The 27,904-nt window shown below is 38.2% G+C and overlaps 1 protein-coding gene across 1 annotated transcript in view; it reads right to left on the bottom strand.

The window, feature by feature from the left end:
• SLC2A13 (solute carrier family 2 member 13) overlaps nt 1–27,904 on the bottom strand; it is a 175,027-nt gene that overhangs the window by 96,787 nt on the left and 50,336 nt on the right. The gene's annotated exons all lie outside the window — the stretch shown is intronic.

Below are 27,904 nucleotides of genomic sequence, written 5' to 3'. Positions count from 1 at the left end.
CATAGGCACAACACGAAACAATTTTTTGGTCCAAGTGCATAGTACTGTTGATGGCACCGCTCTCCTGTATTCTACTGATATTAACAGATTGGATCTGTTATCCAGAACTGGGTACGCTGTTTCAAAGTTTTCACAAATAGTCACTTCTGGTCCCTATCTAAAAGCTCCCACTCATATCGAGAAGTTACTTCAGAAGTGCCACTACTCACTGCTCAGATCTGGATCTTGCAGATAAAACTTTCTCCAAAGTCCCAAAAACTCATTTTATATAAAACACTTGCAGGTATGGGTATTTTGTGGTGTGGGATAGATCTATGTTGCACAGGCATAAAGCCAGCAGAGGGAGTGTAAATTAATTAAATTTTTTCCATACCTTTGGTCACACTGGGATGGGGCTACATTTAAAAAAGCAGAAAACAGTTTGTTAAGGAAGAGGAAACCAAACACTTCTGGTAGAGAGGAAAAGTTTTCTTCTCTGTTAATTTTAAATTTTCAAACTATCCTATAAACAATGCAACACAGAATGAATCAGGCAAAAATCGAAAATATCTGACTCTGTTATTTAGTTGAATTTATTTCTGTCTAGAATGTCATTTAGGCTAAACCATATTCAGGTGACAAATTCTAAGTTGTACATATCTTACTGGATTCGGTATACCTACTTAGAGCAACTAATAAATGGCCACAATACATACATCTCAAAATAGTTGCCATCAAATAATAAACTTAAGAGAAGTCATATCTGGAGGCCAAGACCACCTATATTTTATATTTTTACATCTTCCTCAAAGTCCATCCTGAATACACAGAAATATATTAAATGTATTGATTCAATATAAAAATCTATAGAAGTTAGTTAATGAAGAAAGATTTACATCAGAGAGTTTCAATTTCAGAAAGCTGGCAATGTGTGAACAGTTTCAACAGCAAAACTTGATAAACAAGTTTATATGAAAATTTTCTCATTCAAGAGTAGTCAAACCTGCCTGGGGAAGAGTTGTTTTTCATAAAAAATTATGGTGTTCACATGCCATTTATATTAGCACTTAACTCCCCCTCTATCATTAACAGTAGAATCCCATATGGCAAATTGTCCACATGACATATATACATGTAAACACCACTAACATACAGACAGTACACAGTTCTACCTATCCTGCAATATAGCCACACCACTACCTTCAAAATGCCTCTACTTGGGTTCATAAGGAACTTAACGTGAGTTTTTTTTTAGCAATTCCTGATCCACTCTGATATTTGATGATGGATGTTATGCAATACTCTATTCACAGTAAGGCATTGTACAAAACAATTGAAGAGAAGGCCTTAAAATGAATAGCTAGAAATTAAAGCAGCTGTTCCCAAGCAATGGGTTGCAACTCAGATGGAGTCATGAACCCTTAACAAATTTAATTACAAAAATCCATTTGCAGGCCTGGAACCGGGTCCCTGCAGAAAGTTTAGGATGTCATATTAAAGTGTCTGTGCTTTAGGACCTTGAAAGCATCCAATCAGCTAAATTCAGTTAGTATTTGCAATTTTTTCATATTTCTGACTAACAGTATCACATACATAATGTTGAAAACATCATACTGGTTTACGTCAGAGGATAAAAAGTTTCACTACAAGCTTGTGCCATGGCAACTGTGCATCTGAATAGGTATACATAAAATTAAAGGATCTTCTTTCATAAAGTTCACAGTCTTCAGGTTTACAAACCAATAAACTGAAGTCAAATAAAAGATATTGTTAATTTCTATATTAAAGGAGCTTTGCAAATTAACTTAAAAGCTCAAAGGACTTTTGCTGTTTGTAAGATGGGTGCTTTTAAACTAGAAATTGTATGAAACTTTTCATTAAAATCATCTAGCCCTAGAACTACATGCATTATTCTTACGTTTTTGTATATTCACTCCTGCCACTGAAATTAAAGTTACTCTTGATCATAAGGATATCATAAGGATAAAGTCCTAGCCCTTCATATCACAGCTACACCAAATATTGGGAACAGGACCAACCATTAGCTAATGAGCCTGGTTCTCAAACAGGACCGTAACAAGAGGGAGAGAAGAGCTTTCCCCATCCTTACTTGAATTAATATACAACTATTTTAAAATTAAAGAAAAAAAGGCAAAACACAGTTGTTAACGATAGAGAACGGTTTTAAACTGACTATATAAAATGAAGTCTTCAGAACTATTGAATGCATTTTTCTTCTGAAAATAAGTCTGCCGAAATTTTAAATTGAATTACAAGTCTCTGATAACTCTTAAATTTACTGTTATCTATTGCAATACATTAAAACAGCAAAAGCAATAAAAATCAAAACAATTTTAAAATGCAGCAACTTAATTGCATATGGATCTAGAGGGAAACAGATGACATAAAAGATAGGCCACAAATAAAATTTAGTGATAGGTATTTGGCAGTTTTTGCAACGGAGGACGTAAATATTTCTCTCCCAATTCACTATTTTTTGTTCACTGTACTCCTGCCTTAACTGCTTTTGGTTTCTCATTAGATAGAAGATTCAGAAACATTCCCGCTTTTGAGCTATTTAATCTGAACTTGTGAAGCCACTGACATGTTTGTTTTCCATCTTCCAATCTATTAATAAAAATTAAGTATAAAAGATGAGTCCTAGTAATGTCATGATTAATTTAATGAGACTAGATTTGGTTGGACTTTTTGTGCTGTGGTCTCAGATAATTACTTTAACTGAAGTAAATTTTGTTAATGTGTACGTTTACAAAGATTCAAAATATGCTTTCAAAAAGGGCAGCTGAAGCTTGCCCTAGTGAAAATGCAAAATGGCCGCAACAGATGAGAGTAATGGGAAAATAAGGCTACTGCTGTTGTAAAAGGTGACATTACAGATAGTGACAGGTGAAGTGCATTACAGTGTAACTGGTAAGTGCATTACAGTGTAACTGGTTTCTCTTTCAGAGCCTGGTCTGAACCTTCTGCCCCAACTAGCCATTACACCATACATACAAAGGGAAACAATAGGATTTGGGAGTCTGGCTTAAGAGTCCAAAAAACTAATGACTTACTAGCTTACAGTGAGATAAACCACATGGGGGGAAAAAAACATTCTTGTCAAATTAGTCATTCTGGACAGCTCAGTATGATGCTTTCCAAATGTTACACTTTACAAGTAGTTATCTGAAACTAGTAACATCAGCGTCTTTTATTTAAGCTGTTATATTTAGCTGCTCTTCTTTTTGTATCCAAGCATAACACCACAAGCTATTGGTTTAGAAGCTCTGAGCCACCTGCCAATGCCTTTTGCTTTTCCTCTATAGGTTAAAAAAAAAAAAAAAAAAAAAAAAAAAAAAAAAGATCACATGGAGATCATAGGGTGTTGGCAGTGATCCACTGCCAGCTAAAAATACATAGAAACTTTTCAAAAACAAACAAATCCTAATTTTAAAAGGAGTTTAACTAATGAAAACCAGAAGGCAGAAGAACGGACGTCAATGATCTCTTAGCATATATTTCAGAAAATTTAGTTTCTCATGCACATTCTTGTAGGGAAAAAAAAATACTGTAGACCGACAAAAAGCCAACCTAAAACTCCCCCAGCAAACGCAGGCAGGCATTTGGTGCCTGGGAACCTGGTGATCCCCCAACCCCTCAGCTTATCAGTACAATACTTGGCAAAATTTCACATGCAGGAAACCATGGTTAGAGACGGGGTTATGTCAAAGTCATTTGCAGGTTTAAACATTCGTTTGCCAGCTAATCTAGGTGACAGCTTGTAGCAACAGCTTAAAACTGTGGAGGGCTATTGCCAGTATTTTGTGCTCTTACTGAAGAGAAATGCTTCCAAAAGAGCAGGCTTACCAAGCAGCAAGAAAATCACTGCTCGATTTAGCATCAGATAAGCTCAAACTACCGATTAGTTGCTCAGACCTATGCTTATCCTGATGCCAATCAATACCCTCTCTTCCATCCAGATAAATCTTCAAAGAACTGGCCTACAGACAGAAACAGGACAAGAAAAGAAACTTCAGGCTGGCGACCCGGACAGCAGAAGATTGACCTGGGAGCCATCCCTCTCTTTTGCCTCTCCTTAGGCTGACGGCTTCCAGGCAAGCTTTGACATCTACCAATGGAGGAATATTCTGCAGATGGTCTACAACTCTTCCTCCAAAACATGAGAGGTAGAGTTTATTTTCTGCATGTGAGTGATATAATAAAGCAAAATCTGCAGAACATTCCTCCCCTCCTTTTGCCTAGCTTATTACACGGTTATTTTATAAAGGTATTGACTTCATTTATTTTTCTGTTCTGCAAAATCTACCAAATCATTGCCCTCACAAGAAAATCACATGAGTAGCTTTGAAATTGCATTATTTATCCTGAACAGATGCAACACAAACAATTTTATCTAAGCACCAAGCTCTTCCCAGGGTCTCACCATGTCTTAGTCACAATGGAGGAACCACTTCTGGCACCGGAGAAAGCTCCCTACTTCATATGGTTCTCTCCTCCTTTGAGGAAGCCCAAGAGCTGCCAGATTCTGCCTTTTTTATGGCAACGGTCAACCAAGCACAAGAAAAGATTGTCAGCTCATCCGGTATTTGAGTTTTGGTATTTTTCCAATTGTTCACAGCAAATACATCCAAGGGAGTAACAAGATATCCATCTCTAGAACAAAATAAAAACTCATCACACGCAACTGTTTGGTTCTAGAGAGTTAAATAATGCAAGTTTTTCCATAGCTAGTTGAAGCTTTTTATTTGCTTGGCAACCCTAGATTTCACATATATGGCCGGCCCCTCCAAAATATCTTATTAATCCGCACCGAGAGAACACAAACAGTAAGAACAAAGATTTTTGTTTGACAGCAAGTTGGCTTGGCCTTTTGGGAATTCTGAAAATAAAGCCATTTTCTTTCATCTGTAAAAGGAACAAACATCTTTCCCTTGATACTGCATTCTTTGATATAAAGCTTTGGTGATGGAAAAACTATACCACCAAGTACTTATACAAAGAAGGCAGCAGTTAAGAATGCCTTTGAATAGGACAAGAAGCAGTGGCAAGTGGGGGGAAGAAAAAAAAGAGGAGTGCATTTTTCTTTCTGTAAAGCACAAACTACTGTAAAGAAGTCCTTAAAAACTGGAAAAACCACGACAAAGCAGAAAACAAACAGATGAAAGTGGCAATTTAAATGGTATCACTGTGAGCTGAGAGAAGTGGTGCAATGACCTGAGGAGTTGAAAGCCAAGGTTTCTGCCTGTACAGTTCACTTGTCAGCTCTGGTGCCAGTAGAGATGAACCTGAGTGTACTGTTAAAATCTGCAGAGTGTGAGAGAGTGCGTGTGTGAAGGAAGGGGAGGCTTATCTGTTTGTGTGATGGGAAAACAGGGATAGAAAAAACTGAGGATCACGTTGTGCTTTCGTTATAGTTGTGGTACATATCTTTAGGTAGTAAAACAGATTGACTTTTGCATATCTGCAGTCTACAATGTGGTTTTAGCAAACAACTATTTCTTCTCATGCTCTGCTCTAGAAGTGCTTTGCAAGGCAAACAGTAACGTCATCCTCACTTAAAGCTGGAGAAAACAGATGAGGAAAGATAAAAAATAGATGAGGAAAGATAAAACGACATGCCTAACACAACAACAACAAGAAAGAAGAGGCAATGGCTCTAGTCTGGAGATCTACCTAGTCCACTGTCTGTCTCACCAACCAATAAATTGCAGCAGAGAGCATTTATCAAACTGGAATTAGACTTTTTTTTTTTTTTTTTTTTTTTAACTTTTCAAGTTGAGGAAAGACACTTAAAAGAAAACTACAGTCAGGATAGTTTCAAGAGTGATTTTTTTTAACTAAAAGAGCACCAAAAATGATGATGACTCCAGACTTCCCGTCAACCCAATCGGTAGCCTAGTCTCAACCTGATCCTTCCAGCTGCTATCTATGTTAACACTCATATAGGTATCAGATTTTATATCCTGAGCAATACACTTCAAATTTTTTTTTTTTTGCAAATTTTTCTGCCAAAATCTAGGTTTAGTAAAATCTTTTTTTTTGTCTTATCCTCTGTTCCTTGTTTCCAAATCAAACACCCCTGTTCCTGCCCTAAGCCATTGATTTTAACAGTGAAAACAGATTTCTACTCCTTGCCATCCAAAAAAATTAAAAATAGGGAGATATTCCATGGGGGGGGAGGAGGGAGGGGAAGGGAAATTTAGTAGAATTTTAAAAGTGGCCTGGAGCTCAATGAAGGTCTCTGTGGGAACTTTTGAATAAAATCTGTTGCATGTTCATTCTTTTGTTTACTTTATTACTTTCTGTTGCATGTTCATTCTTTTGTTTACTTTATTAACAGCACATTTAGTTTAGACCATCATCTTAAAAATATATTTCTCATTTGGGGGTCCTGAAAAACTGTCAGTAGTTTTTCCTCTCACTGTTTAAAAGCCAGATACCATTAGCGGAAGAGCTTTATTTTAAAAAGTTTTTAAAAAGTTAGAAATGAGGTTCACATTTAAACAGATTAAAAATAACTGTTTTGAAGTCAATAATTACAGTATAGCTCAGCTGGGTTCCAAACCTACCAACAAAGAGAAAATCAGAAAGTTACTGTAGATTGAAGTCAAAGTACTTTAGCTTTGACTTCCTAACAACAGGACAGCACCATCAATGGATGAATAGATGACAGACAGTCAGCAGAGCAGAATATGCTAAAGCTAAAACTAATAAGGCTTAAGCAACTGCTTCAATTCGGATTTTTTTTTTTTAATAGAAGCATTTGAACTTCAGCAAAGTTCAGTTCCATTGAAGATAGAAGGATAAATATATGCTTAAACTTTTCTTTGAATTGCAGCCTAAGAGCATAGCTTCTCTAGAAATACAAACTGCTTACTAAGTTTCAGTACTAACCATCTTCCCATAGAAAAACAAAGGGCTCTAAGACAAACGTTATCATTCAACAGCAACATGTTTTTTGGCTTTGGAAAAAGGAGCTGAGGTCCTGCTGGACAGCAAGTGGAGCATGAGGCAGTGGCATGCCCTCGCACCAAACCAGCAAGGCCAGCTGTAGCCTGGAAGTGCACAGTCAGCAAGCGCATGGCCAGCACATCAAGAGAAGCAACTCTTGCCCTCTCACAAGTGTTTGTGAGACCCACATCTGGAGCTTTGACTGCATCCCATCCAAACACAAGTCCAGAGGAGAGCCGCCAGGGTGGTTAGGAGGTTGGAGCACACGACACAAGAGGAGAGGCTGAAAGAACTGGGTTTGTCCAACCTGAAGAGTGAAGGCTAAGGGAAGATCATCTGCTGTCTAGAACTACGTAGCGGGAGCCACAGAGAAGATGGACCCAGACTTCTCACAGGTGCACAGGGGTAGAATAAAAGGCAAAAGACCAATTGGAATGTGGAAAATTTAGACTAGATACATGTTTTTGTCTGTTTTTTAACCATGAAGGTGATCAAACACTGAAAGAGAGGTTGTAGAATCCCTACCCTCAGAGATAGCCAGAATACAGTTGAAAAAGGTCCTAGGCAATCTTTTCTAACTTGACTAGGACTTGGATTAGATGACTTCCAGAGGTCATCTACATGATTTGTAAGTGAAACTTACATTATTCTATGATTCCATGTCGGTACTGGTTATTATAACCCCATGAAAAAGTCAGTTTCATGCTTCATAGCGGTCAAAAAAAGCAAACAATGTAAGGAATTAAAGAGCAAAGCAGATGTTATCATGACAAGAATAGAGTGCATCATGGTATATTAAGTGCTATATGCAATCCTGGTCTCCCCCACCCCACCTTCTCCCTTCATCTCTATTCCTTTCTTCATCTCCAAAAAGAATATCGCAGAAATTGAAAAAGGCTCAGAAAAAGGCAAAAGGGACAATCAAAAGAATGGAATAGTTCCAATGTGCTGCAACAGCAACGCTGTTTTTACTAGTCCCCTGTGCACTAAAAATACTTACACAGTTGTACTTTATTAGTGTACTTACACCCGGGTTCAAAACAAGCTAGCATTGAAGTCTGTTTAGTGTGATTCTGCTTTCACTGGTACAATAGGTCTCTGCTTTTAACTACAAATGAAAGCAACCAATCAAGTATAGTAGAATCCTTCAAGATGGAAAAAAGAAGAGTGGGAGCAAGAAATACAAGAAGAGTTCTATAAAAGCAAAAGTGGCATGATGAAGGTGAACAACTGTTCACCATTGCTTCAATACAAGAGAAGAACGGGGTGTGTAAAATGAAAAGTATCAGATGTCAGATGCAAAAAAGAGTGTAGCTATGATCCACCTATATAACACGTGTTGGCCACTATCTAGACAGAACAGAAGGTGAGACGGACTTTTGGTCCAATACAGCGTGGACCTTTTTACAAAAAGTAGGGGAGGGGACTCATGGCTCCTGCCTGTGGTCCAGAAGATAGGGAAGGTGAGCCATGTTTTTATTATTGTAGTTTATATCTTGCTGGAGCAAGGATACAAAATCAATTACTTGCTTAAGCAGTCTCATTGACTGACCCACTAATAATTTCCAAATTAAAAGTAAAAATGCAGACAGTAGAAGATAATCTCTTGGGCTATGATGCTCAGGAGTGTTTTTATCATGAGAACTGAAGATTATGAAAAGCTGATATTCATGACAGTTTTCAAAACCTCCAATTTCTGGAGGAGTCGCATACAATCTATGTGGATTTTCACGTTCAAGCCACTTTGAAGTTTCAGACATAATAAAGTTCTCATAATAAAGTATGCTTCTTCGTAATTTTGCATCTGATATATTTGTTAGCATCAAAGCAAAGCTAATACAAAATCAGCATGGAAGTAGTTTACTTCTATTTGCACAAAGGAGAAAGCTATGGAGAATCAGATTAGTAACACTTCTTTTCATTTATTTTATAATGCTGCCAGTGATAGCAACAAACTTCCCCAAGCAAGATACAGAGACTGTGCTTAGTACACCTTCACTACACAGTAAAATCTTGGTTTTTTCCAGGAATTATGGAGAGATTGCCTCTGCATAAACTTGTGAGAGTTTCTCCAAGGTAATTCTTATTAATGCCTGTGAAACCGGCAGCAAGTAGCTGGATCCACATAAAACTGATTTTGTGGACAAAATATTTTTTGCCAGTTGATTAACAGGAGAACATACTGTGGGTCTTCCTTTCACTAAATCATTTTCTTAAAAATAATTTCAAAACCCGACACACAGATGTCTTGTATCATCAGTTGTGACTAAATCACTAACAAAGGCTCCTAGATAAAACAGAATTAAAAAATACAGTGTATTGTTGCACAAAACAGTGGGCAAAAGGCATCTTCCCTCTTCATGATTCTGTTTTCAAGGGAAAATAAAATTAGTATTACATAAGAGACAGTCCAAAATCTGTACTGAGGAATAGATCTAATTTCAAAGTTGGTTAGCTTATACTGATTGGCAACATCTCTAATCATTTTCGGCATAATGCGGACAGAATATCATTGCCTAAATACCACGTTTATATAACGGTAATCAAGTCTCATCTTAATCCAGTTTCTTTAGAAATATAAAATACTGTAAAGGGCAGTTCTTTACAAAGTGGCTGGAAATCCAGTGGGGTGTATGACAATGATTCACCTCTTTTCCCCCAGTTAGATACGATTTTCTCCTTCCACAAAAAAAAAAAAAAAATAAAAAGCTTACGTTACTATTCTTATTAATGCTTGGTTGCACCAGAAGATAGAAGCATCCGCAGAACAAGGCGCTTTTCACTGCTTCTCTGCAACCTCATAGAGCTAGTAGATTGAAAGGAAGATCCTAATGACTTTTAAAAACAATTTAGAAGCCTGAAGCCCATTTTCCAAAAGGCTACAGAAACTCTGAGAGATTTCCTCATGAATTTCAGTAAGTAGATTTTTATGCTAGTTTTATATCCCTCATCAAGTTAATCCATCAGCTAAAAGAAAGGATAATTTCCAGGTAAAACAAATGATAGACTCCTTTCAAAAAAAAAAAAAAATCTAACCAGTTTAGTATATATATAAACCGATACTTGTTATGCATTTCAGTCTCCTCCTGTGCTCCCCTACTGAACTCCATCTGTTTTAAAATTTTAAATTGAAATTTTTAAGTTTTGGCCAGATGTCATCCTTTTAAATTGCATTCCCTATACAACAGTTTACAGCCGGTCCTAATTAGAGGCCAAAGTTGCAATAACACAAGTAAAATAGAACTGTTAATAGTGGATTCAAGCTCCACAGGAGCTGCCTTTTTGAATGGATATTTTTCCACTCCATCACCATTTTCAATCATATTTAAATCAAAACATTTAAGTGAATGGACAGTCCTCAGATATTGGCAGCGACCAAAGCCATTTCAGTTTCAACGGATAAAGGTTTCTTTTGCTGGTAACAGATACTAACAACAGTAATGTTAAAATATGAACTATAAATGTGTTCATAAACATCATAAATATCATATTATAAATATGTTTTAAAATGATTATTTTCTCAGAATAAAAATAAGTTTTTACTCAAAAAGTTCCACTGTAAAAGGAAGAGAGTACACTTTTCTGTCTAGTTCACCTATGACAGGGATCTGCTTCAGGACTATAACTTCATACTGCATGGACAGACCATGATATTTTATCATGTTAATAAACACAGTTTATCATAGAATAAAATCTAATAAAAAACAACGTAGACAAAAACAACACAATAATAAGAAAGTCACTGCACTTCAGAAGACACAGGAGATCGCTTAGTTAATGTTTACAGTACAGACTTCTGTTAGCATATTTTTCTCTGCCAAAAAATAAAAAAAAGAGATTTCAGAAAAACACAGGTGTGCTAGCAGAAGAGATCCTTGTGAAGAGATACTAGCAAAAACCCAGTGGGGCTTGGGAGAAGGGGTTGTTTGAACTTGTTTCATTTGCCAAGTGTTGATTTTTTTTCTCCATAACTCTGGTACGAAGAACAGCACTGCCAAAACAGTAGTGTCCATCCTGGAACTGCATTATCAGGACTGAATTTACCAAGGGAGCAAGGAGAGCTGTTGCCTCCTCCCACCAACACCAGTGCTAGGTATTCCCAGGCTCAATGTAGAGCTCACGCAAGTAGGGAATGGTTGTGCTACTGCAAATCCCTGAGGTCCTATCAAGCATTTGTTTTTGGTATAGGGCACAAATGTTTCTTTCCTGGAAGAATATATAGAAGAGACACTGTTTTGATTTACTTTACATATTATTTTAAGGAATGGCAGCTCCCGATTTCTTTTTAAGGTTTTATTTAAAAATTAGGAGTTTGTTTTTAATATTGCAGGGGAGGAAAGGAGCATTTTCATTGAAATGAAATCCTGCATTTGATTTTCCATTGTATGTCTGAAGCTCAAGGCAAATCAGGGCTTAACCTACTCTGTGTACAGGCACTGGTTTTCAGCTCTGAACAAAGGCAAAAACCACTGTGCAACTCTGAAACTGCTTGAACCACTGAAGAACGCTAGAGACCATGCCCTAGTTGCCAAATGAAGAATCAGTCAAAAAAAGTAAATACTGAATTGGCACAAAAAAAAATAATCCTTTCCTTTGAATTGGTCTTCAAAACATCCTTCCAGGCTACGACAGAATCAGTAAAATCATCTACTAAAAACAAACTCTTTAGCTTCCTTAATGACTCCTACAAAAACAAAAAACTCCCCAAACCTATGTCCCTGGCTCTATGATATCCCTATGATAGCCAGTAATCTGCTGTCGGATCATCCCGGCTGTCTTTGAAGATTCAGCAAGGGAACATGCTACTTTCAGCTTCTTCCTATTCATTTGCTAATGCTCTTTTTTCCAGGGAGACAAAAGAGCAATCATGGGCATAGGATCAGAAGCAGCAACTACAGCAGCACCAGGACACATACAGTAAAATCAATCAATACACTTGTACATATAAAACATTTCAAAAAATCCACACATCAGACTAGTCATTGCCCATGGAAGACACTATTAGAACATGCTATTTTAAATTCCGTATCAAGTTTGCTGGAGTTAACAAGCAATACCTGGGGAAAAACTGTCTGCATCACAATTTCGGCGAGATTGTTATCGATTCAACTTTATCACTTATGTAAATGCTGCAAGCGTTCTCAGCTGTAAAACTCCTGTTTTAAAGGCAGCAGGAGCTTAAACTGCATAAAGAGAAGAAGCTGCTTTTAGTATCAAAATGAACTCTTACCTAGGGCTTCAGAAAGATACATGCACTATCATGCTAAATGTGAAGCAAGACAAACTTCATATAGTGATTCACAACATTCCAGCAGAAGTAGGTGCTCAGCAACTAGCGGTTCCTGAATAGGATCTCAATTTCCCCAGGACTTCCTGGTTTTCCTAGATTTCAAGTAGCCTTCATGGCTTCAGGAGAAATTGCAGAGTTTTCACCTGCAGTCAGCTAGAGAGATTGGTAATGGCTCAGAGAAGAGGCAGAATTTCTGAGAAGGGGCAGAATTATACCCAGATATGCATGCCTTCCCTAATACACATGAGCTACTCTTCAGGATGCTTAATTTTCCAGAAGCAACCTAACTTGTTATGAAAAACAGACATTTCAAGGGTAAGTCCTAACAAGAACAGAAACAGTATGAGTAGTACCTCCTGTTTACAAAAAAAAAAAAAAAAAAGCAAAAAAAAAACCTACCCACCCAAGGCAAAAATTATTCTACTTAGAATTTGTTAAGGTTTCAAGGGCTGAAACGCCTGAAGGTGTCAGCAAAACTGCTTCACACCCTCATGAGTTGCAACAGCTCATTTGGCATTGGACTGGGTAAGGAAACAATGAAAGTTAATTTTCAGTGTCAGATATAAGAAGCATCTGCATCTTTATGTGGAATCCTCGAAAATATTTTCATGTTTCTCAGTAAGAGCATCATTGCCCAACTGTGCCTTCTGCCAGCTTTCACCAACCTATTAAGCAGGCTGAAAGGAAAAATTCTTGGGCAGGAAGTCCAGGGGAAAAACTCGTAAACAAAAACAGTGGGAGAGCAGAGCTGGGGAAAACCTGCAGTGTTTGGGCCACCTACGTTTAAGGGTGGATTTCCAAATATCTTCCTTCACTCACTGACCTCATACTTGCTGGCTTCCTCCGAGCTGCCAGATAGTCACTGAGAAAAATCTCTGCTTCTGAGCACACAGGCAGAAATCTGAGAAGCTAACTCAGTTCCATTCTCCACCTATACTTAAGACATAGCTAAGACATACACCAGTAAACAAGCATGGCAGAAGGTGGAGTGTGGATGCAAGAATAACTTGCCTGGCCACAGCACACGAAAAAAGGTAAGTACTTAAAAAAAAAAAAAAGTTTTAAAATTAGCAGTATGCCTATAACTAGGTTACATTTTAACTTGGAAGCTTATTTGGTTATTAAGTTTAGGAATTCTGCTGAGTAAAACACAGTTTAGTAGGCACTATGACCAATGCATCTCAGCAAGTAATGCAATGCATGGATTACCAGGTTGAAGCAGTTTCAAACTGAGGTCTCTAGATCTACATTACATGCAATTTGTAGATTTTATGTCAGACTAGATTTAGTTTGGTCCCCAAGCCGAACTCTGCCACACACAGGCTGTTAGAAACTGTTCTGAGAACCACCCATTGACTTGGACCTTTGTCCAAGTCACCCATTGACTTGGACCTCCAACAGGGATCAGAGTGCACTCGATACATCCCTGGAGTGGAGCTTCTGGTTTTGCTTCCCCTAAAGGCACGTGCTGCATGTGCACGAACACACTTTGCAAGCCAAGCCAGCAGCACATGCAAGTGACTACAGGAGAGGGAAAGAGTCTCACCGCAGAGCTATGCTGCTGTTCTGAGCCAAAATGCTAATGCAGATGCAGGCAATGTATCTTTTAGTAGCTGACAGCAACTGGAGCAGTTCCGCAGCTGGGAAAAAAGCAATATGACCTGCTGCTATATACTATTAGGTTTTATTCAAAATTAATTTAGAAGAAATATAGAAGAAAATTAATACAATCGTTTGTAATGCTAGCACAATGAAATAAATTGCAGTCCAATTCCATGATTAATACAGCAGATCCCTGCAGGCTTGGGGTTTTCTTTTTTCTTTTATTTTGATTGCTAATTTTGCAAGTTCAACCTAAAACCTGACAGTCAAATCAGGTCCTATTCTATTATCGTTGATAGTTTTTGGCAAGATGCTGAAAAAAAAAAAAAAAAGAAATTTCTACAACACCGTAAGGCCCTATTCCATCCAACAGGGTTGTACATCTTTTTCCTAGACAAGACTAGTAAATAATAGAAGACATGGGGGAAGAGAAGTACAATAAAGGCAAGTTTTGAAAGCTGATTATGTTCTAAGCCCTACTCTTACATCCTAGCTTTTCAAGGACAACCAACATACAATAAGGGAAAAGAATTTGCAGTTTTAAAATTGACATGTCAGAATAGGTATGCAAAGGTTGAATAAGTGGATATGCATTTTTTTTAAATTAGTTTAAAGACGGGTTTACCATATTGCTACTACTAATCATTCTAGGAAATTAAAAGTATGCATTTAATACAATAAAGAAATCTTGTCCATTAAAGACCAGAGTTAGGGATACATTACTGTTTCTAAGCCAACACCAATTTCGACACTGAAGAGATTAACTTATCAATAATGTAAATGTAATATGTCTCAATATTTCTAACTTCAGAGAAGACCGCTGTTTAAGTGCATTTTAAATTTAATAGCTTAAGATATGAGCCTCCATATCAAATAGAAATTATTCTTTATTTTCTGCCTTTGCCAAAGACACTAGTTTTTCTTTAGACCTGTAGACACCATCTGATCATTTGAATGCAAGTCTCCAGGAGAGCATTTCATCACCACAGCCACCTGCAGCATTATGCTTTACCTCCTCCTGCCCACCCCTCACCCTGCACAGGTAGCTGACCATTCTGCTGCAGTCGGCGAGGTCTCTAGTTCTGCCGCGTCTCCTGCTTCCCTCGCGTTGCAGCGCTCGTTGCTAGGCTACACCCAAGAAAAGGGGATTCTGTATCGCCTTTAGATAACGATGAGCTGAATCGACAGCAACTGACTGAAGATGACATAATTTTAAGCTTTTCCGTATTTTAAAATCCACCTTTGCAGTAAACACACACACACACACACACACATTCTCTCTTAGAGAAACCGAGTAAGAGTAAGGCCTGAACTGGACTGGAAGAAAGAATAACAGTCATGAGTCTAATTATAATTTTTTGAAAGAAAAAAAACCACTTCTCAAAGAAGTAGTTCTGAAGGAAAATTTTCTGCCATCGATGAGAGAGCTTAGCAGAAAATATTTACCTTATGCTGCAAAAGACTAACACATCTCCTCCGTATCAACTCCAAATACATTAAGGCAACAGAGATATTTTCAAGTGCGTTGCAGACCTCTGGAGAGAAATACTAATACCTTCCACTGTCAGCCATGTAAGTTTCAAACCAGCAGCTGCTTCTGATTCAGGTGCACTGCTACTTGTGGGCAACAGCTGACTGACAAGATCATCCAAGGGACAACAAAACCCAGGTAATCGAATAGAGAAGTTTTCAGAAATGTTCTGTACCACATCTGTATCTCTCTAAATCTTCAAGCATGAAGACACATGAAAACAGCCTAATACAACTTATTGTTAAAAGAAAGCATACAAGTTTCCCATGAGAAATACTGAAGCTAGATTACAGCTCCTGTTCACAATGGACCATGGGAGAGGAAGAGATGAGAGACCCTGCCATAGGTTCCTTGGATTTCTATCAGCAAGAAACACGAAGAATTACTGTAAAAAGCAATAGTTTCTACAAAAAGAGCTGGGGAGGAAGCAGCCTGCTAGGAGAGGAAGAGATCCAGAGGGAGTACTGAGCCCACACACATACCAGCCAAGATTAGCACACGGTGCCCTTACTGCAACAGGGCTGGGAAGGGGCGATGTGGCTCAGGCTCCTGGACGCACTGCAGCTGAGTCAAGCAGCCACTCATGCTCCATGCAGCCCACGTGCAGGGAGAGCGCCTGCTCTGCGCTGCTCCTGACTGAAGCGTTTACCACAAAAAAAACAAAAACCTCTCGCCACATAGCTCATTAACATGCACTGAAAATCCTCCACCAGGTTCTCTATCACAGCTACGAAGAACGAGCGTTTTAAGGATGAAGTCTCAAAAGAGGTGATACACGATGCTATTTATATGGAAAGAGTGGCTGAACATTTCTTACGTTGATCCTTCCAGATAATTCACTCTGTAAACCAATCTCTGAGGATAAATCTAGAAGAAATTAAAGCAATGCCATCCTGTTCTGTTATAATACAGGATTTCAGATTTCTAAACAACTGACCTTCCGTAGTAAAGGACAGCAACTCAATGCTGTGATTGAGAACAGCAGTATTTCACTTTAACATTCACATCTGATAGAAGATATTGCAATGACATTGATTTAAAATAGGAGGCTTTTCTACTCTCCGTAAATAAAAACAATGATCACAAATGTCACCGACGTGATACCCTTCTTTCTAGGACCTCAGTAGAGAAAAGCTTTCGAAAACAGTCAGTGTGATGTAATAATACTAAAAACACCTAATTCCATTCAGGAAAGAGACATCAGCATTTAAATAACCGTTTCAGATCAGCAGCATACAAAATGAACAGCCAAGTGTCCTTTCTTCTGTGCACGGTGACACAGAACCATCCCAATTCTTCAGCCCATGATATTCTGCTAACACATAGTGCTCTATGAGAATGATACCTTAACTCAGCATTTATTAATTAATTTTGGAATACAAGTCCGGCCTTTCTGCATGCTTCTTTGAACAAGGAACTCCTGACAAAACTCATACAGAAGACAGAAGTGCACAGGAGGTGAAAGCAGGGACAGGCCACGTGGGAGGATCGTCAGGGTATGCAGGGATGAGATGAGAAAGGCTAAGGCCCATTTGGAATTAAATCTGGCAAGGGATGTCAAGGACAACAAGAAGAGCTTCTTCAAATACATCAACAGCAAAAGGAAGACTAGGGAAAATGTGGGCCTGCTGCTGAACGGGGTCAGTGCCTTGGTGACGAAGGATACAGATAAAGCAAAGTTACTGAATGCCACCTTTGCTTCAGTCTTCACTGCTAAGGCCAGCCCTCAGGAACTCCTGACCCTGGGGACAAGAGAGGAAGTCTGGAGAAAGGAAGACTCTCCCTTGGTTGAGGAGGATCGGGTTAGCGATCTTTTGTCCAAACTCGACATCCACAAATGCGTGGGCCCCGATGGGATACGTCCACGAGTGCTGAGGGAGCTGGCAGGTGTTGTTGCTAGGCCACTCTCCATCATCTTGGAAAGGTCCTGGAGATCAGGAGAGGTGCCTGAGGACTGGAAGAAAGCCAGAGTCACCCCAGTCTTCCAAAAGGACAAGGAGGAGGAGCCAGGGAACTACAGGCCTGTCAGCCTCCCCTCCATCCCTCGAAAGGTGGTGGAACAGCTCATCCCGGAGGCCATCTCTAAGCATGTGGAGGACAACAAGGTGAACAGGAGTAGTCAGCGTGGATTCACCAAGGGGAAATCATGCTTGACCAACCCAAGAGCCTTCTACGATGGGACACCTGGCCGGGTAGATGAGGGCAGAGCAGTGGATGTTGTCTCCCTGGACTTGAGCAAGGCTTTGGACACTCTCTCCCATCACATCCTCGTAGGTGAACTCAGGAAGTGCGGGCTGGATGAGTGGAGAGTGAGGTGGATTGAGAACTGGCTGGATGGCCGAGCTCAGAGGGTTGTGATCAATGGTGCAGAGTCTAGTTGGAGGCCTGGAGCTAGCGGTGTCCCCCAGGGGTCAGTCCTGGGTCCAGTCTTGTTCAATGTATTCATCCGTGACCTGGAGGAAGGGACAGAGTGCACCCTCAGCAAGTTTGCTGAGGATACAGAACTGGGAGGAGTCGCTGATACCCCAGAGGGCTGTGCTGCCGTTCAGAGGAACGTGGATAGGCTGGAGAGCTGGGCGGAGAGGAGCCTCCTGAAGTCGAACAAAGGCAAGTGCAGGGTGGTGCCCCTCGGGAGGAAGAACCCCATGCTCCAGCACAGGCTGGGGGTTGACCTGCTGGAAAGCAGCTGTGCAGAGAAGGACCTGGGAGTGCTGGTGGACAACAAGTTGAGCATGAGGCAGCAATGTGCCCTTGTGGCCAAGAAGGCCAATGGCATCCTGGGGTGCATCAGGCAGAGTGTTGCCAGCAGGTCGAGGGAGGTACTCAGCCCTGGGGTGAAGCCACATCTGGAGTACTGTGTGCAGTGCTGGGCTCACCAGTACAAGAGAGACATGGAGCTCCTGCAGCAAGTCCAGAGAAGAGCTACCAAGATTATTAATGGACTGGAGCATCTCTCCTATGAAGAAAAGGCTGAGGGAGCTGGGCCTGTTCCGCCTGGAGAAGAGAAGACTGAAGGGGGATCTCATCAATAAGGCAACGGGCAGAAACTGAACCACAGGAAGTTCTGTCTGAACCTGAGGAAAAACTTCTTTACTGTGAAGTGACAGAGCACTGGCACAGATTGCCCAGAGAGTTGGGGGGTCTCCATCCCTCGATATATTCAAAAGCTGTGTGGACACAGTCCTGGGCAATGTGCTCTAGGTGATCTTGCTTGAGCAGGAGGGTTGAACTAGACGATCTCCAGTGGTCCCTTCCTCAACCATTCTGTGATTCCTAATACAACACTCAACTTACACTTCGTTCCTCCTGATGACAAGGTATTTGCTTTTTAATCTCAAAGGTTTTTTTGATGAGACTGACTCCTTCTGGCATTATACCACAAACTGGAAGGATTGTACAGATTATACATTATCTATAAATGTGCTGTCTACCTCTTAAACATGTAAGAAAAAGTCCTTACATTAAACAACAATTTAAGTTATTCAAATCTCAAACATGGGGACCCAGAACTAATACCTAGGTCTCCATCATCTTCTTTTATTTTATAAAGCAAAAAACCTAACAATTTTCTCTGTGATACAAAGAAAGGTTTTAAAAGGTAATAAACACATTAATGTGTCACTGAAACAAAGACACATTTTTTGGTTGTTCACATTCGGTATAAACTGGAAGGCAAATCTCAAAGACATGTAGACACTAAAGAGTAGAAAAAACAAACTGAATGATTACAGGATGACAACTGCTTTTCAGTTAATAAGAGTAGAGCAAATGATTACTTAATTTCTGCTGGCTTTCCCCTTCTCTACAAGTACCATGATGATCCCAGCAGTCTGTCATGAAGGAAGAAATTAGAGTAAAAGTGAATTACCTAAGACTTTTCAAAATGCATAAACTATACAAATAATTCAGCCGCTCCTTAAAGTGCATTTCATGTTTTATATATACAAAGCACTGAAAAAAAAAAACTATAGAAAAATATTTTAAAGGAATTTTTCCTAAATTTGATGGAGATATTCCGTTTCATGATTTAAAGAAAAATGAATTTTACTTGGAAATGTATACAAACATGCACACACGATTAACACTTCAACCATCTCTTCCAGGTACGTACTCCAAAAAAGTGCCTCTGATGGTCTTGCCTGCCCCAGAAGTCACAAATTTTCTGGGCAGTAATGGTTCAAAGAGTTTGAACTGAAAAAGTCATTAATGACTTTTTATCTTTGGAAAAAAATAAACAGTCTCTACAGCATTACATTTCTAATAAAAGTAAGCAAGCGCTTCCTTTCTCCCTGCTCTTTTCCACAGCCTGAATATTAGTACTGATGTTTCAGCTTCTTAAAATTACTAGGAAAACTGCAGCTGTGGCTTTGCAAGCTCCGAGTCTGTTTTTCATTCCAGCCTGCAACACTGTTACAGCACATAGAAAGTGCCCAGACTGATCTTCCAGAAAGTACATGAACTTGGGGTAGAACAGTGCTGTGATGCACCACTGCATGACTCCCATTCACAAATCATGCACTATACTAATGGAGACTGTTTTATTGAAAATGCCACCATCACAGAAAATATAAAATATCCATCCTAACCCCAGAGGTGATAACTACTTCCTGCTAATACGGGAAAATTTTAGGACTTTTTTTTTTAACAGATTAATTCACAAGACTTAGTATCTTTCTGAATTTGACACCTTTAATAAATAAGCTCTAAAGAAACCGAAATTTCATTAAGGCAGGCTGACAAGACAGATAAAGACAAAAAGTGAGCATGGCTAAAATCCAGAGTCCTGATTTCCCTCAAGTACTACAAAGCCTTCAGCTGTGAGCAGCAAGCCTCTCTCCAATTCTTCCTAAGTATTCTTTGTTGATACCAATTTATTAGCCATCGCTGTTGAAACGCCATCCTAACAGAAGAAATAACAAGTATCTATTCTGATAAAATACTAAGAATTAGAGAATTAAGATGACACTGGTAGGTCTCAAGTAGTGCTAAAAATACATTTAAAAACCCCAAAATATAAACCATATTAAGGATATAGGACAGCTGGCGTTCCCCAGAGCTCATCATAGAGGAAGTCTGTACTTCAAACATGCATCAAGGATTAATTTATGACTACTGTTTTGACTAGAAAGCGCTTCTCACAAACACGTTTCAGCTTTGAGACAGGCAAGATGTATGTGGCCTGTCTGTCCGCGTCTGTCTGAGGGGATGCATTGACCTAGACCATTTTTTACCATCTATTGCTGTTTTTTGTGATCGTTTCTAAGTTGTTTGTTTGAGTTGCTCAGTATTACTTTTTAAAGAGACTGTAAGACAGTTACTGTGTCCTTACATGGCAGTCAGTGCATTTTGCATAACGAGAACGCAGCCACAGGAGACAGGCTCCATTGATGGTCAGGCATTTCTAAAATGCTCAAGAGAAAAAGCATTACACTCCTCTAAACTTGTGCAAGAGCACCAGGCTTCAATACCGCAGTAACCCCAGTTACAGTAGATGTCTTTAATATCCCCCATTCCACAATACCTTAATTCTCAAACTTTTTGCACTCGTCTATCTGATACCTGTAGGCCATAAAGAAATGTTCCTTACATCTAGGATCATATCACAAGTCAGTTACACCTTTTTTTTTTTTTTTAAAATGCACAGAAATTACTCAGACCAACCTCCAAACAAAGACATACAAAAGAATATTCCCTTGTACTAACTGGAAATCTAGTCAAACACCAAGACGTTTAAGCTATGGAATAACAGCCTGAATATTTGCTTGTTTTAGCAACATCCACTTTGACATGTTTGACAGAAATGTAAGTACTAAGCTAGCTTTGTCAATATCTGTGCTTGTATCTTCTGGGAAAAAAAGATTTCTCCCATGCGTGGCATGCATTCTCCCCTCCCCTTCAAGGTATATAAATATGTATGTATGTACCCACACATGCATTTCAGGATAAAATTCTGAGAATGGTCTAGCATCGGCCCTCGCTAGTCCAGGGATCTGAATCCCATCACAGGCATCACGTGCCCCTTGGGAACCTCCTTTGGTGCAAATCCTTCGTCTGTTTTCTGCTTTTATACATGGAAGGCAGGAATGGTAGCACTTTATTACGTTAAGGGTATTGAAAAGATAGTCATTAAGAAATCAAAATACAAGTTTTTTTCTCCTATGTGGGATCATTTTCTGCTTCAGAGAGCTAACATAAAAAACAACAAAAATCTTTTTTGAAGGCAGCCGAAAAAATTTGCATGTACATGACATGCCAGGGGATAGTATTCACCTTCTGTTTGTTAACAAAGTTCAGTTCAAAAGACTTAAAAGTTCACAGAAACTAATTCAAACACTTGGATGTTTCAGAAAAAAAAAAAGCCGTCTAAATGCACGACAAAACATATTGACAAGCAGAAAGGAAAGTCAGACTTAAAAAGAAGTTGCAGAACTAAAATTGTCATTTATGTTCCATTCTGTAGTTAATCTATGGTTAAAGTAGCAGTATGCATACCATACTAAAATTGTGCATGGGGAAATCAGACAATTTCATGGAAGATAAATCCAAAAATGATCAAAAACTGGAAGAGTATTTGGGTAAAATATCATATACACTGGTGTTCTTTTACTGCCATAAACATCTGCTGTTGGTTACTGTTTGAATCAAGATAGGGCTAACGGGACTACATAATTAATTGCCTGTAATTCTGCTTACTTATTTATTTCTTTCATTTCCACAAATACATGAATGCTTCTCTTTGCTTCTGCATGTTCTTCTAACATTATCACTGCTGAATGTTCTTTTAGTGTTACCAATACATACATTTTGGTAATTAATTACTGTCCACAGTTAGTTGGATCCATACAGACTTCCAGCCAAGAATAATCTTCTAGGCAGTAAGAAATTTACTGTCTAATGACTAGAATTTGACAAACAATAAAATGAATAGTATATTGCATAAGTGCATTTCACAAGTGGCACATGCAGTATGTGAACTATATTTTATCTAATCTGAAATCAAGTAGTTCATACCCTGGGTCCATTCTCAGCTCTACTGGAAGTTAAATCATACCATCTCAGTTATTCCTCCTGTAAAAGAGTTGGTTGACCTTGAATTCAAATCAATGAAGCAATGCAAGAGCTTATTACATATAAGTTATGCAGTGCACAGAATCTTAATAGTGGGACAATTATGAAAGGAATCAAAGCCTTCATTTCAAGTCCAGTTTATACATTCCCTGTTCAAAACGCATCCAAATAGAGGAAAAGAGGAGAAAGTGTTTTCCTGGTGTCTCTAAGGAGTTTGCTTCCATGCTCTGCTTCCTAACAAGTTTCTTTAAGGTCTGGGAGGATGCACAAAGCACTTGAAAGTTACATTAGAAATATTTGGAAAATAAGCAAGGTTCTACAATTCTATGAACACACTGCATTTTTTAAATTTCAAATATATATATATACATACACATATACATACATATATACATATACATACATATATATATATATATATATATAAAGTCATTCTCTTGATTTTAGGATTACCACTAATCTGAATTACAATTTACTTTACCAAACACACAAGAAGTTTACCTGCATTGTATTATCACAGGAGTGGTTCAGTTGCTGCAGTAATAGATGGTTTTGCATGTTTGTACGAAGAAATGCAACAAAGAGGTAAAATACATAGCTGTTCTCTCCCTATCTAAACAGAGGTATTCAACCTGAGAAATATCATGTAATCGCTCTCTAACTGATAAAGAAAGATCTGCACCTTGCCAAAAGTATAATCAAATTCCTGTGAAATAAATTACTGGCAATATTTTTTCCAACTAAACAACTAAATTTAAAATCTTTTTGAACTAGTTTGAGTGTCAAATCCAAGTTTACCCTATAGGTGAAGTCTGCATATAATGCATTACTAAAACTCAGGCCATAAAGGTAACTTACACTGTAAAAATAGTTGTGACATTAAAGGTTTAGTTCATACTCTCAATGCAAGAGAATTCTTTTTCTCTTTGTAGCCATTTCAACTATTATAAACTGATGGAAAGACTGCTATGGTTTATCACCACAGCAACAAAACACTATGCTTTGAATATTGAAACTTATAGCATTTACACAAAATTGATTAGTAGTTTTCTGTGCCTAAACACATTCAGAACTCTCAGATTTTGTCTAATACAACACTATTGTCTTAATATCAGTATTACTTCTAAATGTAAGCAAAAATTAGGTCTAATACCGATGCAACAAAACCAATATTTAAATTCACAAACACATTTAGAGTGTAGAGTGGACATTTTATCACCAAATAAAATTAATATGAGCCATAGAGACAAAAGAGTACTGTTTAAAATTATCCTAGTCATGATAAGGGAAAATGCTTTGAAACCGTGGAGCTAAAATTGAAGACAGCTCTTCAGTTTCAAGAGGTTCTTATCAAACATATCAAACATATGGGGGAGGGGGGGGAAAAGGCATGTAACAGTCTGTGTGTGTTAATTTCTCTCTACTAGGGATAGAAAAGAAAGGAGCAAAAGTTTATCACCAGGGCAGAAGAATGCAAGTTGATTACAACTACATTTGAAGATAACTCTCAGTTCATTCTGAAAACTAGTTTCAGCTAATGAAAAAAACCACTGTAAAGTCAGAGGATATTAGAACCCCTTATTTTAACAGATTTATCTAATGTAATAACTCCTAACAGATCTATCAAACTGCAGGATCTAGGAATCTTCTGCTGCATCCATGGAAGACTTGTGAAGTTCTTCCAAAACACACATTTTCATGGATCTGCCTGCACCTGAAGAGAGAATATCCTGAAACTCCATCACTGATATTTTGGAGGCCAAGTACAGTGCTGCATGGACCAGCTGGTATTTTGTATCTGGTGCCTGGGCGCACATACTGCAAAAGAGGACTGGCTGCAGATGCTAGCTGTTTCTTGGAACAGAACAAAACAGAACAGTAAATCGAGCAACAACTGCCCAAACTTATAAAATACAAACTATTTACTCCCACCTTCCCCCAAAAAGTAAATTCTACCTCCTTTGTGATGCTGCTGGGTTGCATTACAGTTGCATTAAATTATACAATAAGTTTACACTACATTTTAAAACGTGTCCTTCTGTATACTCAGGGAAGTACATCTATTAATACTGCATGCCAAGAAATATTTTATCCAAAATACTACTATTATGCAGCACTAGAATACATATATTATTTCTAGGTTTACTACAGTATTCATTATCCATGATTTGTTACGCTTATATGCGGATTTAAATAAACACGGGCAGTTTTTCCCTACTAAAGCAACCAATACAAACTGCTTCATTGGCTCCCAACAGCACAAGGGTGCAAAGCCAGCTCCTGACTGATGGGAACTGCAGCACTTGAGCCACCCATTCCCGCACCAAAATAAGCGGTCACTTGGCAGAGACTACGTATATTCTCATAACATTTCACCTACTGTCTTCTACACTGAATAGTTAACATTGATAATCTGAATTTCCAGGACATCCAAGTGAGCACCCACTACAATGAGAGAAATGAGTGCACATCTCAGACAATATCAGGAATTCTGCAAATTTAGGTTGATACAGTCACATTAAATAGTTTCAGATGACAACTTTAAAAAGTCTTGACTGTTGTTGTAAAGGAAGATTTAATGAAACGGACACTAAGATCAAATGAATGATCCAGTTTCAGCCTTTGACTGGTACTGTTCATCCCCATCCTTCCAAGTGCACAGGATTATTTTTGGTATTTGTCAAACTCATCTGCCAGGGTACCGCCCAACAAATCAAATGATGTAAGTGACCAAAAAGGTACCATTTTGCTTTTACTGTATGTGCTTGCTCTGCTTAAATAACAGCAAATTCTACCTTTAAGACATCTTCTCATATATGAATGAAATAGGCTGCCCATACTCCCTTCCTAAATGAAAAAAAAAAAAAAAAAAATCCAGGTAGGTAGTCCTCAGACTCTCTACTTTGCCCTGCTGATTTCAATGGGAAGACCTCGAGACCAAAAAAGTAAACAGCTTGAAGGACTCCAGCTATGACAGATGAGGGTGGGGTGATTAATTGGAGACCACTCATTCATGAATAGGTGATATTTTGATATTCTATAATGAATTATTCTCCTGGGAATGTGCTTCAAAGGGGTTTTAAGCATGTAAAGCTCTGAACAGTCCAATCTAGAAATGAAATGATGCATCAGACCTCTTTCATTGTTACACTGCACTGCAATTAGAGTAGGATAAACACTTCTCCCTATATTTAACTCAATTTATTTGTAACTTGTTATCCTTTACCAACCCCACCAATCTGGTCTTCTTTCGTAAACATTGCTTTAATTTAACTCCAATTCTAACACTCATTGGCCTCTTGCCTCTGGGCTAGGTACTACTAAAAATAATCACTTAACAAAACATTAAAAATGTGAAGACCCCTTAAAATACGAAAGATGCAGAAGTAAAGTAAATCACCATTACAGTTAAAATCACTTGATAACAATGAAAGAGTATAGCCTTTATATGCAGAGTTATATTTTTGCTAGACAAAGTGGAAAGAAACAAGGAAAAATTAAAGCGGAGGAAAAATGTCAAAAAGAGCTTACAATTTAAAAAATTTGAATTAAATATGGGGCACTTTAGATCCATTTTTCTTCAACAAAAGTCTGATTTTCCTTTGGCTGTGAAATGAACTATTCTGCAAGTGCCACCTTTATTTTAAGCTAGCAACAGCCAGAACCATCTACATTTTAAATTTACTTTTATTGCCATAGAAACGTATGTTTGCTTTAACTAAAAAGGAAGTCTATAGGCTCATAGCCAATAGTGTACTTCCTACATCATACAGTACAGAAGATATTACATTTTATTTATTTATAACCATATTCGCACTCTCTTAAGTGAGCCACAAACACCTCAGCGACACTGAAAATTGCATTTATTTTGTGTTTTGTAAAAGATACCTGTAGTAAATGAAACCAAGCCACTGCAATCTATTGTATATGATCACAAAAGGAATTATTTTAAGATTATTTATGCCCTTAAATTGACCTATTTTCTGTTATTCTTTAGTTGACTTGTGTTTCGATAATTTAATGTTTAGAGTAGTTTTGCACCAAAACACACCAAAAAAACCTGTATTTTTGTCCTTTTATATCCACTGATAGCATGCAGAATGCACTCAAAAACTAAAGGTGCTCAGCACTCTGATAAAAACAAATACATTCATGTAGTTTTACTACCAAAAGGAAGATCTGCAACCTTCTTTCTCCCCTGAAGTGCTGTTCTCCTGGGCACCACAGGGAAGGAACGTGTGGAAGCCCACTCACGCCAGCACGCACAAACTGCCCACTCCCGTGGGTCTGGATGCGCTGACACAGCCCCGCTGTCGTGCTCCACAAACGCTCATAGGGTCCCGCCGGCCACGGCCTGACCCCACGGCACTGGTGAGATCAAGGTTATCGTGCTTTAGAGCAAAGATACTTGTTTCATAATCTACTGTAATAACCTCATTTCACTGTAAGAGGACAGAATGAACACAAAGCATGAGCAATTACAAATATTTAAGTAGCTACAGACAACACATCCACTTGAACTCTGACCATTGTTTAATTCTACAAATCATTTGCAACAGAAGAGGAAACATATTAATGCACCAGGTGTGGTAACACTAAATACTAGCTTGTGAAGGGGGAATTGGATGCATGCTAAATATGATCAGGAGAAGGATTTTTAAAGAAAAGATCAGGAGAAGAAATTTTTTAAACTTTCTAATCCTTTAGTTACCATATAATTTTAAATTTAGCAATATTGGGGAATGAACAGTTTCTTCATTCATAAATCGTTATGGTTGCAGTCTTAGATAAATTATTTTGACTATGAGTCAATATTTTCCATATGATATTTGTAAGTATTTGAATATTCAACAGAAACAAAAGTATTCAAGTATGTCCAGCTACAAAAAAAAAAGTTCAAAACCACCATTATCCATAATAGATATTTACTTACAAATGTTCAGTGAAAAAAAAAATCCACAGATTGATTACTATTAGAATATTGCAATGATCTTTCTTCAGAAAAACAAGGAAAAGACATTTTAACAGAACAGTGGTTTCCCAAAAAACACATGCTAAAAATGACTAATGATTTTTGGTTACCATTTGCATTCTTGCATTTCCTAGTGCCACAGCAGGAGACTGTCACAAAGAACTGTTTTTTCAACAAAAGGAAAACCTGAAAATTGAGGGGGGAGGTGAAAAGCACAATCCTACTGATTTTTCTTTTTTTTTTCTTTTTTTTTCTTTTTTTTAAGATTTCTTATTTTGTTGACTGAGCTATTCAGAACTTTATTTGTACAGATATTTCGAGAACAGGATTGAAGTACTGTTTAATATCTGTGAAAGGCACATTTTCCAAGAGTTTTTACTGCAAATATTCACTGTTTGCTACAGCTTCACACAGTAAAATTCAAAAGCACTTTAACACTTCCAAAACAAATACGTCTAAGGAAATTGCACTTTCCCCACATACAACTGAC

The sequence above is a fragment of the Struthio camelus genome, chromosome 1 (assembly GCF_040807025.1).
Source record: "Struthio camelus isolate bStrCam1 chromosome 1, bStrCam1.hap1, whole genome shotgun sequence".
In the NCBI taxonomy this organism is placed as follows: Eukaryota; Metazoa; Chordata; class Aves; order Struthioniformes; family Struthionidae; genus Struthio; species Struthio camelus.
This window is presented reverse-complemented; position numbering and strand designations above follow the sequence as displayed.